General features: G+C 47.9%; 2 non-coding genes across 2 annotated transcripts; one reads left to right on the forward strand and one right to left on the reverse strand.

The window, feature by feature from the left end:
* The first annotated feature begins 5,974 nt into the window (after window positions 1-5,974).
* On the forward strand, window positions 5,975-6,138 carry LOC130705955 (U1 spliceosomal RNA). The gene has a single exon (XR_009006356.1). It is a non-coding gene; the product is annotated as a U1 spliceosomal RNA (small nuclear RNA).
* Window positions 6,139-11,428: 5,290 nt separating this feature from the next.
* Window positions 11,429-11,500, reverse strand: TRNAQ-CUG (transfer RNA glutamine (anticodon CUG)). The gene has a single exon. It is a non-coding gene; the product is annotated as a tRNA-Gln (tRNA).
* Between the last annotated feature and the right edge of the window lie 2,870 nt (window positions 11,501-14,370).

Here is a 14,370-nt window from a genome sequence, read left to right on the forward strand (position 1 = left end):
TTTTGTTTCTATAACACTATGAGTGCTCACAATAGCATACCCTGTCCTACTGACTCCATCTTTAACAAAACTACTGCCATCAGTAAACCATTCTTCCTCAGGGCTGTCTACGGCCTGGTCTGTTAGATCAGTCCTACTGACATAAACCTGGTCAATGGTTTCAAGGCAGGAATGTGTTAGTTCTGGGCTTTCAGTGGGCATCAATGTAGCCGGGATGAGGGTATGGCAAGTTTTGAGGGTTAGCTCTGGGGAGTCAAGGAGTAAAGCCTGCTACTTAGAAAGGCAGCCTCCAGTTAGCCAGTGGTGGCCTTTAATCTCCAGAATCCCTTGTACTTGATGAGGGGTCTGGACTTCCAGTGGCTGTCCAAAGGTAAGCTTGTTAGCTTCTTCCACTGATAAAGCAGTGGCAGCTAGTGCCTGGAGGCAGCCAGGCAAACCTTGGGCCACGGAATCTAGTTGTTTGGAAAATAACCTGTAGGCTGAGGAACTTCTCCTAGCTTTTGTGCAAGGACCCCCAGAGCTGCCCCCTGTTTTTCAGCTACGTACAAGATAAATGTTTTTTTTTAAATTGGGGAGACCCAGAGCAGGAGCTCTGGTGAGGATCTGTTTGATATTATTAAAAGCCTTTTCTTTTTCCCCAGTCCAAAGTAATGGTTCTGTACCTGGCCCTTTAGTGACTTCATATAGAGAGGCTTAGCCATTAGTCTGAATCCTGGAATCCAAATTCTGCAAAATCCTGCCATGCCTAAGAAAGTACGATGTTTTTATGTCTTGGGGGCACTTAAGCCTAATATAGCTTGTTTTCTATCTGGAGATAACTGTCTACTTCCAGGGTTTATAATATATCCTAGATATTTAATTTGTTTCTTTGAGATTCGTGCTTTTTTCTGGGAGATCCTGTAGCCCCAGGACCCATGGAAATTAAAGGCTTCATTAGTATTCTGATCTGAGGCTTCCATGGTGGGACTACATATTAATATGTCGTCTACATACTGTAGAATGGCCCCTTCTTTTAGATGTATTTCCCTTAGTTCTTTTCCTAGGGCCTGGGTGAACAAGTGTGGGCTGTCCCAAAACCCCTGAGGCAATACTGTGCAGGTATATTTTTGCATTTGGCCCGAGTGGGGCTTAGTCCACTTGAAGGCAAAAAGATACTGAGATGAGGGATGAACTGGGATGCAGAAGAAGGCATCCTGAGGTCAAGCACAGTAAACCATTTGGCATCTCCAGGAACCTGGACTAATATATTATAAGGATTGGCTACAAAGGGGTGTAGAGGGACCATTGCATCATTTACTGCTCTAAGGTCTTGTACCATTCGATATTCCCCATTTGGCTTAATAATTGGCAGAATAGGGGTATTGCATGGAGACTGACAGGGCAGTAAGATGCCATGTTTTAAGAATTTATCTATGAGGGGTTGCAAACCTCTTTTTGCTTCCAACTTTATGGGATACTTACTGTCTCTTGTTAGGATAAGTGACTTCTGGCTTAAGGCTAATTTTTACAGGTTGGATGTTTATAGCCTTCCCAGGGATTCCCTTGTCCCAAACTGCAGGGTTTACTGCGTGTAGAATATGGCTGGGAATAGGCCGTTGTTCTTCCAGCTGATTTGTCTTACTCAGAGACAAGAAAATGGGCTGCTCGGGGCCTCCTAACCGTAATATGGCTCCAAGGGAGCCCAGAAGGTCTCTCCCCAGTAGTGGGGTAGGACACTCAGGCACAACTAAAAAGCCACTTAGGAAACACCTAAGCCACCCCTCTGGCCTGACCCCCCGGACACACCCCTACCCTCACCCCGTCTAAGGAACCAGCTCGCCCCTCCCTCAGGGAGCCAGCAAGGGAAACTGTTACCTGTTCTCGCTCCCCGCTGCTGCAGCAAGGGCCCCAATAAAGCCTTGCCTGAATTTCCTGTCTGGCCTCTAGTCAATTTCTATTGACTGGGGAAGGTCAAGAACCCTGGTAGGTATCACCGTGGTTAGCACTCCGGGCTTTCGCTGCCAAGGGCGCGGTTTCGATCCCTGGTCCAGAAACTAAGATCCCGCAAGCCACTTAGTGCAGCCAAAAATAAAAACAAACAAATAAATAAATTTAATTAAAAAAAAAATTTTTTTAATGGCCAAAGCACTGACCCTCCTTTCTGTGTCCCTGAAAGCAGGAAATAAATCTCTCATATAAAAGGTGCACTTGGGACTTCCCTGGTGGCACAGTGGTTGGGAATCCACCTGCAGGGGACACAGGTTCAAGCCCTGGTCCTGGAAGAGCCCACATGCTGTGGAGCAACTGAGCCCGTGCGCCACAACTACCGAAACCTGCGCACCCTAGGGCCCACGTGCCACAACTACTGAGCCTGCGTGCTGCAACTACTGAAGCTCGCGAGCCTAGAGCCTGTGCACCGCAACAAGAGAAGCCACCACAATGAGAACCCCGTGCACCACAATGAAGAGTAGCCCCCGCTCACCGCAACAAAGACCCAACGCAGCCAAAAATAAATAAAATTAATTAAAAAAAAAAAAAGATTCTTAAAAGGTGCACTCCCTGCATATGGTGGTAGAAGGACAGACACCCTTATTATCAGAGATAGGGAATTCAAGCTGAGAAGCTTATATAAACAAACCATGCTACCTCTTTAATTTACTATCCCAAGCCCAAACTCCACTTAGATTGTTTACTAGTTGAGCGCCCAAAACCTAAATTCCTTTGTCGTGTCAATTACTCACAAACTTATAGTTTCTCTGTCTAAAAAATACAAAAGCTACCTGCTTTGGCAACTTCTTAGGTTCCATTTCTATGAAATTGATCTCGTGTGGCCTTCGCTGGCAGCGGCTTCAAGCAGGATCTCAGTTCCCGGACCAGAGATTGAAGCCAGGCTTTGACAGTGAGAGCACTGAATCCTAAGCACTAGACCACGAGGGCCAGTGGCTAGTGACAAGGCTCTAGCTTGTCTGCTTTGTAGAAATGAATTTCAACAAAGAGACAGAAAGTACAGAAACAAATGAAGTGTTTTATTAGGAGGAAAAAAAAGAGTACTTGTGAATAGACACACAGGAGCGGGCTCAGAAAGAGAGTAGCACCTTCGTGGTAGTTTAAATCACTTATATGGGGCATTTCTTCCAGGTTTCCTCTGGCCAATCATCTTGCTTTGCTTGGCTCTGAGTCCGTATTTGGTATAACTCAGGGTCCTTCCCTGCGTGCGCGCACATCTCTTAGCCAAGATGGATTCCAGCGCAGAGGCCTGCGGGAAGGTTGACACCACCTATTATGGGGTGGCGCCCCCCCCTCCCTTTTTGGCCCCCGGAGGAGCCTTTCTGCACATGTGTAGTCGGGAAGGTCTCCTTGACCTCAAGAATGAGAAATATGTGGTCTCCTTATCTTTTATCTGGGCAGGACTCAGCTCCCGCTCCTGTATCTTGGAGTATCTGTCCACAGGGAACAGACTCCTGCTGCTCAGCTGTTGACGCAAGTTCGTGTGCCGACGCACAGTGAGGCCAAAGAAACTGAAACATCGGAGTTTGGAGCAGAAAAAGGTTTATTGCGAGGCCATGCAAGGAGATGAGGTGGCTCATGCCCTAAAAAGCCCTGAGCTCCCCAAAGGGTTTGGGCAAAGCTGTTTGAAAAGCCAGGTGAAGGAGGGGGTGTTGCAGGTTATGTGATCAGCTTGTGTACAATTCTCTGATTGGCTGATGGTGAGGTAGCAGGGCGGTGTCACAGGGGTTAACATTATCAGTCCTTAGGCTCCAGGTGGCCTGGGGCTATGTGCTCTCGGTTGTCAAGTAGTTAACAGCTTCCATTTGTTGGAGAGGTGGGGTTTTTCACATATGCAAAACAACTCAGGAAATGTGTATCAAACACTATTATTTAGGTACTTCAGAGAGGAGCTAAAAGCAAAGAATATGGGGAAAGGCCTGTCCTCCCCCGCCAAAGGCCCCACGGGGTCCTGCTCGGTTACACAGCCAGGGGACCATCTATCTCCTGCCTCAAGATCTCCCAGCACATGAATTAAAATTTGTTTCTTTTTCTCCTGTTAATCTGCCTTGTGTCAATTTTATTATTAATCTAGCCTAAAGAACTCAAGAGGGATAAAAGGGGAAAATCCCCGTCTTTAACCCCCCTCCCAGCACTATCCCATCCTGAGAACCCCACCCTTGTGATCTATCTCCAATACTGTCACATTGAGGGTTAGGGCCTCAATATATGAATTGAGGGGAATACAGTTCAGTCCATAGCAATAGGAAGAGAAAGGAGTAGTTACGAGACGCAGTGTAATGTTGGGGAGGATCACTGCACAGGACCGTGGTCTTTGTAGTGACTCCAAACTGAGGCTTGGCAGGAAAGGTGATGGAGACTTTAAAAATACTCTGGAAAAAAAAAAAAAAAAAAAAAAACTCTGACTTCTGTCAACGGAAAAAAAAAAGAAAAGAAAAGCACAACCTAAAAGTTGAGAGTTAAGTTTTATTCAGCGGACGTTCTGAGGACGCCAAGCCTGAGGCAGCCTCTCAGATAGCCCTGAGGGACTGCTCCAAAGAGGTGAGGGAGGAGCCAAGATATATAGGAGTTTTACAACAATAACCAGGTAGTGGGAACATCAAAAGATTACTATTAATTAAAGAAAACCAGACATCTCAAGTTAATGAATTTAGTACTTTTCTACGTATGGGAAGATGCAAGTCTGGGCTCACTGAAATCAGTCCTTTGCTATGCACCACAGCTACCTGGGTCCAGTATCCGTTTCTTTCCCATCCTGAGCCCCGTCAGGGTGCACCGTTGGGGGTGGCTGCATTGGCTGATGGCTTGGCAGCGGGCAGCCTGTCTGTCTCCCTCCTGAGTTCCCTCAGGACTCACCGTCGGGGGGTAGTGGCTGATGGTTTGATGGCCCAGCATCCTTTGTTTGCTGATCAGGCAGGCAACCTTTTTCTTTCACATCTCTCTCCTCTCCTTTCTGAACTCCTTTCTTTGGCTGTACCCACCTGGATCCCGAGGGCAGGAAAGAGCAGGAAATACTGGTTGTGGGGGTCAGCCTCAGGCACAGAGATCAGGGGAGAAAGGTATAGAGGGAATGTGGAAGGGCAGAGAATTTTCAGCACAACTGTAATGTGAAAGAGAAAACTTCCAAAAATGTGCAACTCATAACGCACGGAACATATGCAAGGAGAAGTGTTAAAAAATAATTTTCAGATATAACAAATGAACATGTGTTAAAGAACGTATTTGACTCCAAAGTCAGAGGGTAGCAGATAGGTGTTAAAATCTGTTCAAGGACAGAGTCAAAACAACACCTGAAGACGGGGAATAAAATGAATGAAATTTCCGATGAACGAAATTGAACTTTCAAGAATGGAATAGAGTTCACCGCCAGTCATAATGGTTAACGCGTTTTACTAGACATACACACAATAGTACATCACAAAGACAACTAGATTTGAAAGGAACCGGTTTCCCCTGGACTCCTGAATGTTCTCTATTCTACGCATTGAAAGCCGTTACAGTTCAAAAAAGGTGCTCAGGCTTCAGAAGGCCGCCAGACAGGTGCTCGGCAGGACAGAGGTTAAGCAGCCAGCCGCGCGCGCACGACCCGAACGGGTGGGGGCGGCTGGGAGGAAAAGAGCGAGCGGTCGACGTCACTTCCCCCAGAGGGCGCCCGCCCTCTGGTAGGCTCGGCTGGACGGCGTGGGAGGAGGGAGGCGCGGAGTAGGGCGGGGCGTGGGCTGGAGGGGAGCGGTAATTCCCGTCGGCTTGACGGATGGGGCGTGTCGTATGTAGATATCTCAGCGCAGGGGCTGCTGGTTCGTGATCTGGTGGTGAAAGACGACATGATCTCCCGTGGTGTGGGAGCGAATCGAGGGCTGTTGGTTGCAAGTGCATGGATGAGCTGTGTGGAAGGGGCAGGAAGGCTCGGGGCTGCGGGGAGGAAAGTGACCGTGTGTGTACAGTAGAAGGCGTATGAGGCTGTGGGAGGGCAGAAAGCAGTGAACTCATACTTACCTGGCAGGGGAGATACCATGATCACGAAGGTGGTTTTCCCAGGGCGAGGCTTATCCATTGCACTCCGGATGTGCTGACCCCTGCGATTTCCCCAAATGTGGGAAACTCGACTGCATAATTTGTGGTAGTGGGGGACTGCGTTCGCGCTTTCCCCTGACATTCTTTGAAGTTTAAATAATAGAGGGATGTTGATCGCTCTGGGACTTTACTTCTTTAGTTGTTTTTTGGGTTTTTATTCCGCGGTGGGCTAAACAACAGTGCTTCGAAGATGCGGTGTGACGAGTTGCTGATCCATTTATTTACACTGCGGGTGTTGCGGGTTCCGTGAATGGGAAATGCTCTTAGCGTTCTTGTGTTGAGCATGGCGGTGCCCGCGCGCAGCGCCTGTGGGAGACAGTGTTCGGGTTGCCAGGTGCCGAAAAGTAGAACTGAAATATTTCCGGTGGTGTTCCGCGCTGTTGTTTTCTGCGCTGTGCGTGAGTTTCCCGTGTTGTAAACCACGCAGATTGCAACTAGGTTCAGAACTCAGGTCTCAGCGGTCTTTGCAGAAACGGACCCGCAAAAAGAGGCAAGACGCCGCGAGATAACTAATTTTATCGGCTTGCGCGGTGAGCGACCGGAAACAGATTCCTTTCCTACGCATTTCCGCATTTCATGCTTTTTCAGCCTGGACTTCGCTTCCGGCGTCATCAGCTGCTTGGCTGGTAATCGTTGCTGCAGATTTTACTGTGTAACCGTCGTGCTCATTCCTTTCTTCCACCCCAGTCTGTTTTTATTTCTCGATCCCTTTTCATTTTCTTCTCTCCGCCTTTTCTCTCAGGCCTTGTCTTATTACTTACCTTCAGAAACCAGAAACACCAGCTCTCTTTCAGCCTGCAGTGTACGCCAGACCTGCTGCACTAGCCTGGCAAGTTATGAAGTTTCCTTCACAACCGTTTTTGTTTCGTTAAATGGCCGCCGGAGTTGTACATAACATTTTTTTATTCAGTCACAAGTTGTTTCAGCTTTTTTCCTGTGGAACTACAGTTTAGAAGAAAACCCCAGGCTCAGCGTTGGCAGTTGTGGGCTTTTTGCAAACCCTTTTCCCCGGATGTGGTGTTCCCTTGCCTCACTGTCACTTCTGCTCCACGAAGTCCTGGCAAATAGAAACTGCTGGCCCAAACAGGAAAGTTAGGACCATGGAAGGAAGAACTGTCGCTGCCTCGTGGCTACCTCGGGGACGGCACTTATAGATCCGCTCAGCTCCAGAAGCCTCGGCGACCCGTAGGGGTGAGGGGTGAGGGGTGAGGGGTGAGACTTAAGGGTAGGTCCAAAGAAAGCTAACTAAAAAGCAGACGGTGCAGATCGAGTATAGATCATTGGAAGTAAAAGTAAAAAATAAAAGTGCTCTTCTCCCCAGCCGCGGGAGTTTTCCCTGTTACTGATGAGAAAACGGGTTTTTAGAGTTTTTAACAGATTTCCTTAGTCTCAAGGTTGTCCACGATATTATGCTCTGGAGCCCTGATTGAGGTGTTTCTGACCAAAAGAAGCCGAACAATACCGTGACTAGGAACTGCTTGGATATTGGTTTCCAGGCCTATCAGACATACCGAGGTTATTACGAAGACATTGGGTTGCGTCTGGGGTTAAGAGCCCAACCAGGGGGGAGGGGGGAGGGCTCCTTTTCAGTCCTGGTGCCTTCTGTTTGAGCTTGGGCCAACTCCAATTTGCTAGGCCAATTTTGCAAGTGTCATTTGAAAATGATATTTAGTACTTCGTGAACTTGTGTAGGTTAAACGAGATAACCTAATAATACACCTAGCATAGTGTGTGGCTTATATTAAGTATGTCCTGACAGGAAGCAAAGGTAAGCTTGTACTTCAGGCTTTTGTAACATTTGAATAAATTTTGTATTTGCGAATGTGACATCCATTCACAAAATAAATTCGTATTAAAGAAGAAAATATTTTATATGGAATTTATGAAACATATAAACGGGACTTGTTTATAGCAGCTTTGTTCATAATAGTCCCCAAGTTGGAAACAATGCAAAATGTCCGTCACGAGGTGAACGGATATAATTGTGATATATGCATTCAAAGGAATACTACTCTTGGATAAAATGAAACAAATTCCTGATACATGGCCACAATATGCATTACTCTCGAAAACATCATGCTGAGTGATGAAAAGAGTACATAGTCTGTGGTTCCATTTATGTGAATTTCTAGAACAGGCAAAACTGATCCATAGTGACAGGAACTAGATCACTGATTACCTGGGACAGGAAGTGGTAGGGGGACGGACGGCAGAGGACAGTTTGGAGTACTGGAAATGTTCTTTCTTCTTGAACAGGGTAGTGGTTACGTGGGTACATTCATTTGTCAAAAGTCATCAAACTTGAAATGGATGCATTGTATTATTTTCAAATTACAACTCAAGAAATTTGATTTTAAAAAGTAATAAGAATCATTCCAAATTTTAATGTCTTAATTAAATTATTATCATTATTATTAGCCTTAGAGGGTTCTTTTAGAAAAGTCTCTCTCTTGTGGTAAACAATTTGATTGAAAGTTCAACAATTTCTTCATTTTTGTTTTTGTATCTTTTTCTTCCGTTAACTTTATGCACTATTAAATTGAATACTTTAAAATAAAAATAGAATCTATAAGAGCTCAATTTTATAAAAGCAAATTTACATATATATTGATATACCAAAATGACTCCATCAATATTTACCTACCTTAACAGAAGTTAGTTTTGAATTTAAGATGTTTCAAATTTTTACATATTTGCATTTTCTGCATCATTTGAATTTTACATAATAAGCATATATAATTTTTGCAAAAATTAGAATAACTTAAAAATAGATTTCAAGAAAAATACGTAAAGATGTTAACAGTAGTTAATTCCAGGAGGTGGGACTATGGATGGCTGCTTATTTTCTTCTTTATATATCTTTAACATTTTTAAATTAAAAAAAAAAAAGAATGACCTGGAAGTGAAAGAACAGAATAGCTATGGAAGAGGTATGGGGTAGGTGAGAGGAAAAGATAAAGGGAAGGAAAAACCTAGCTCTGGCAGGAATTGTGTTTAAGCTGGAGGTGTGCGGGGAGCAGCTATTGGGATAAGAAGGATGTTTGGGAGGCAGGTGGGTCACGAGGATATTTAGGACAGTTTTATGCCCGTTGCGTGACTCCTCCTTGGTGTTTTTTTCAAAAGAAATATACAGACTTAAATTTCTTGTCAAGCATCTTTACCATTTGTGTTCCTCTTTGATTGGGAGCATATCTTGTGGAGCCAGGCGGGCTTCCGTTCAAATTCCTGCTTTCAAATCCCACTCACTGACTGAGCGACGAGACAAGTTACTTAACCTTTCCATGCCTCAGTTTTCTCATATGGGAAGTGAGGATAATGATATGATATAGGCCTGTTGAAAGGATTAAATGAGTAAACCCATGTAAAACTTGTAGACTATGCCTGGGCACATGGCACTAACATGTAATCACTGAGTGTAAGCTCTTGTGTTTTGGGCACAGCACTGCATAAAGACTGGGTGGGATTTTATTTAAGTTACTGGTACTTTTCAGTGGCTGTGGACCCTCCTAGAGAGAGTAAAGCAATCCTCTCTGACCAGCAGTAACCTCCTGGCCTGGGAGGATCTGCAAGTATATTAGCTCACGTGATCAGCTCATCAATAGGGGAATAATGGTCCAATTCCTTGCTTCAAGAAGGCCCCAATTTTTTAAAAAAAGAAAAATTACGATTTTACAGTGGAAAACATTTCTACACATGACACAAGACCCAGAATTTTAAAAGAGTGGTACGTATGACTACATAAAAATTTATATTCAAAATACAAGCAATGAACTTTAAAAATATCACACATGTGATACAAGGTTACATATGCCCCAAAACTTGTTATGGGAAACAGTAGTCCCCTGATCCCATCCCACATTTCGTTTTTCCAGGGATAACCACTTTCTACTCACACAACCAACTGTTTGGCTATTTATCTCCTTATCTCTAAATAAATATTGAGACTCTGATTTTCCAGTTTCCCACCCCAGGCCCTGCAGACCGGCCTGCAGAGGGAAGAGTGGAGTTTGTGTGTTTCCCTACCCGCCAGTCGTCTCCAAGGCAGCCGCCAGGACTTCCACTCGCTTGCAAACCAACACAGCCCACCTCACCCCTCCAAACCCAACCGGCAAAGGGAACTTTGCAAGAACAAATGCCAGGCAAGCAGCTTGGCGATTTGGGGTGGAACCGGGTTCTCGGGCAGGTCGGTTAAAGGGTGGGAGCCCTCCAGAGTGAGGAGCCGTGGTCGCCCAAACCCAGCGACTGCCCCCGCTGCAGTGCTCGCCCAGCTCCTCTCCCTTCCAGTCCCTTTCTCCCTTCTGTGTCAGTCTCTCCTCTTTCCTGCTCTTTCCCGTCCTCGGATCTTTTCGCCGGCCTCACACCTTTCTCGTCACGTCCTCCAAAGACAGCTGTGTCAGTCGGTCCTTCGTAACCTCTGAAAGTTCCAAAATCTAAAACTCAGAGAGATGCTCCTTAGCACCTGGAAGAGGACATCATTTTAATTCGCTGTTCAAGTCCACCACAGTCCTCATCCGTACGTTTCTACCGAGCAGTAGAGGGCAGAAGTGCTTCCATCCGGTCACGTCCTGGGGCGTCTTCTCGGTGGAGCAGAGTCGCGGCAAGACGAAGGGGCGCCCGCCGGTCCCGGAGCCGGAGCGGCTCCGGCTCGTCTCACCTTCGGCCCCGGAGGAGCCGGGCCGGGCGGCCGTGGGTCAGGGACCTGGGGTCTCCTCAGACGCCGGAATCCGCGGCCGGCGCTCCCCTCTCTGGCTGAGCTTGGGACGAAAGGACGAGGTTTCCTGGAGAGAAGGTTCAAATCTTAGCCTAACAGCGGCTTTTCGTGTCCAACGGAGACTTGGGAGCGAGAAATTCTGAATAAAACCATAATAAACTGGGATAGGATCCATTAATGTTCGGAATAATAGGGCACCTGAATACAATACAGTACTTCCCATCCAGGTCTGGAACCCTCGACCCGAAAGCTAAGACGCTGTCACCCTGGCTGCTCAGCGACGTCACAACCCCGCCCCGCGACCATTTACTCACAGGGACAACCGCGCAGTTAGTTACAAGACGTGCGGGGCGAAGCCCCCTCGCGGGGCAGGACTCAGTGGGCGCAGCCTCTGTCTTTCGCCCCCGAGACCCAGGGTGACCCGACGAGCAGGTGGCACTGGCTCGGTCGCTGCGCCCCAGGGCGGCGGGGCCGGGGACTCCGATGGCCCGCGACGGGCAGAGTCGCCAGGGTCCAGCGGGGACGCCGCGGGTTCGTCCCCCCACCTGCCCGCCACGTCCGCGTGGAGCGCGCGGGCCGCGCCTCTCGGGGACGCGGGAGCGGGAAAGCTCGTCCCATCTGAGGAGTAAAAAATCCCCTTCTTCTAACTAAAGAGAAAGGTCCCACCGAGATTTGAACTCGGATCGCTGGATTCAGAGTCCAGAGTGCTCACCATTACACCATGGAACCTCCTCAAGAGGTGCTTACTCTATGCCACCAAAGATGGGTTAAGTACTTATTCAGCCTCCATGCATCCCAGCGATAATGCCAAGGCATTTCTTCTACGGTCCCGACAAGACTTGAATACGGTTGACCCGCGTGGGTGGTCATCCGTCTTGCTTTCTCTCTGCTCCTCTCCTTTGGTTGACTTCTCTCAGTTCACTTGCACCTCAGAAAATGAGGTAAAATCCACTTTGGGCTTCGGGCCAGGGAAGAGCCCCTGAAAGTCTCCATCATAAACCACATATTCTGCCTCAGTTTGCCAGAGTGTCCCATCCTGAGGTAAAATTTCTGCAAATAATAGTGTTACTTTCCTTTTCTTTGCCTTCACACTTTTCCCATAGCCCAGAGAGGGCAGACGATTGTCAGGGCAGGACTTGGGACTTCCTGGGTCCCTTGGCTACACAGCACCGATGACACTCCAAAGCTGCCACCACCTCCTATGTGTAATATATAAAGTGTGTCAGCAGTGGAGTGGGAATGGGAGGCAGGAGACCTCTCTGCGACGGTCCAGCCACCGCAGGGGGTCTTCCAGGTCCCGACGGAGAGGGGCAAGGGACTGAATAGCACCTCGAGTATGGGGTCAGAAGGACCAAGACAACTGATGGTTGCTAGGCACGTTATTTAGAATTGACTGAATCTTATATAGACAGAAGAGGAACTCCTTATTAGACAATAATCCCATGGAATTGCTTATCATCTCAGTTCAGTCACCACCATGGACGTCAACAAGTTTACAACAACTATCCTTGAACATTATCTTCCCTTAACCAGGCTCACTCACAGCCCCCAGCCATAAGGAACAACCAGGACTCTCAGTTCCCTGAGGTCTCCCGGCTTGAGATAGCTTTGCTCATCTCTTTTACATTCCTCAGGCCTGGGAAAAAGAGTGCATTCCAAGGTAAGGGCTTTGCTTTTTGTGAGAGACATACTGTCTCCTCCAGGAGTTACCTCCGGCTAAGACTGCACGCTTCCCACACCTCTCCTTTTCTTCTTCATACACTTCTGATGAAGGGGGGCTAAGTTTTTCTTACAACCAATGTAGATTTGTTAGATTTACAGTGCAAGTAAAAATTAACGTTTACACCAAACACTGAGACAAACCAGGCCATGCTCACCTGGGGTGACTCAAAGTCAACGACATGCTGTGGAGACCACAAGGCAGGGCTCTGACACTTCGGCAGTCACAGACTCTTTCCTCAGAGCTTGGTCAAGTCAGTTTCATTCCAATTTCTTAATATGTCATGACCCAGGAATTGCACGGCTTAAAAAAAGTGTACACATATCCGGGTACCCAAGAGCACTCATTGCTGGGTCATAGAGCATGTGTATCCAAGTTGTCTGACAGTGTCTACAGTATTTATGTACACAAAATACCACCACACTAAATATTTACATGTGTAATAGGTATAAGTCCACATTATGTCTCAAAATAATAATCTGCGTTATTTCATTTCCCCTTTACTTCTTCATTTTCTCCCAAAGTCATTTCTTCCCTTATCCAATACACAGAACAGAAAAATTCGCATTCAAACATAAAAGCTGTCGGCCAATAAACAGAGTCAGAAAGATGCCCAGTGTTGCTGAGAGACGTCCCAGGGACTGGACAAGAGTTGACTCAAGGGGGAAGGAGGCCCTTGTTACCAGGAGGAAGTTCACAGCACCGGGCTGAGGAGAAGATGAGACTTCCTTCTGGAAAATCGAGAAGTTGAGCGGCAACAAACAACACGAAGCGCTCCTCCAGGAGAACTTCAGGATCAGTCAAGGTTTATGAGTGCAAGGACCAGAAGGGGACTCTGGCTGATACAGGAAGAAAAGAAATCCGTGGAAAGGACGTTGAGGGATCACAGAATGGCCGGGAGACCCGGAGAGCCGGGCTCTGACAAGGGGCAGAGAAATCCAATGAGGGTAGAACCGCGACGGGTGGAGGGGCGGTCTTTGAGGGACCAAAGCGTGCGTGTTGGGACTGAGAGCCCAAGGTGAGAGGTGGGGATGTGGTGATGGTGGGAGCTGCCGTGTGTCGGCGGCCAGTGAGCAGAACTACCCTGGGAATGTAACTCTTCTTCCTCCTCCACCTCCTCCCGCTCCTCCAAGGCCTCTCCCCTCTCCCTCCCCCTCGCCCCCTCCCCCCTCCCTTTCTATTGCTCTCCCTCGCTCTCCTCTCCCCTCGTTCCTCGCTCGCTGCCTCCTCACCCCCTCGCGCCGCCCCTTCACCTTCCGATCCGTCCTGTCCTTCCGCGCCGCCGCCTTCTTCTGTCGCTAGCGCTCCTCCTTCCTTGGCACGTGAAGAATGCCACCAGACATCGCACAGTCTGGGAGGTTTCCACAGTCTGCGAGGAAGATGTGGGAATATTTTCCACCATCGCGAGAAGCACGAATGCCTTTCTCTCTGGTCAGGACTCTTTGCGGGTCTTTGGGAGACTGAGTGAGGCGGCGCTCAAGTTGCTCTCGGCGAGGCGACGCAAGAGCGACCATCACCAGACCCCTGCCCTGGTGGAGCTCCCCTGATGGACGCAGGAAACCGAAGAAAGAAGCGGAGGATCCCACCGGCCCCAGAGGCCTCTCCAAAGGGTGGGCAAACGCTCATTTTCTCACCGCCGCAGGTTCTTCCCGTTTCCTCCAGCCCGCGCGTCGGTCCCGGTCCCGCAAGCAGAGAACTGGCGATGAAGGGCGGGCCGGCGACAGCGGAGCAAACCGGAAGAGCAATCACAGGAGCCCATGCTTTGATGCCGTTTACAGAAATTTCTAGAAGAAGCAAACTAATTTAAGGTGAAATAAATAAGGGTAGGGGCTGTCAAAAGAGTCAGAGGATCATGACCATAGTATTTATGATTTCACTG

This window comes from Balaenoptera acutorostrata, chromosome 1 (genome assembly GCF_949987535.1).
Source record: "Balaenoptera acutorostrata chromosome 1, mBalAcu1.1, whole genome shotgun sequence".
In the NCBI taxonomy this organism is placed as follows: Eukaryota; Metazoa; Chordata; class Mammalia; order Artiodactyla; family Balaenopteridae; genus Balaenoptera; species Balaenoptera acutorostrata.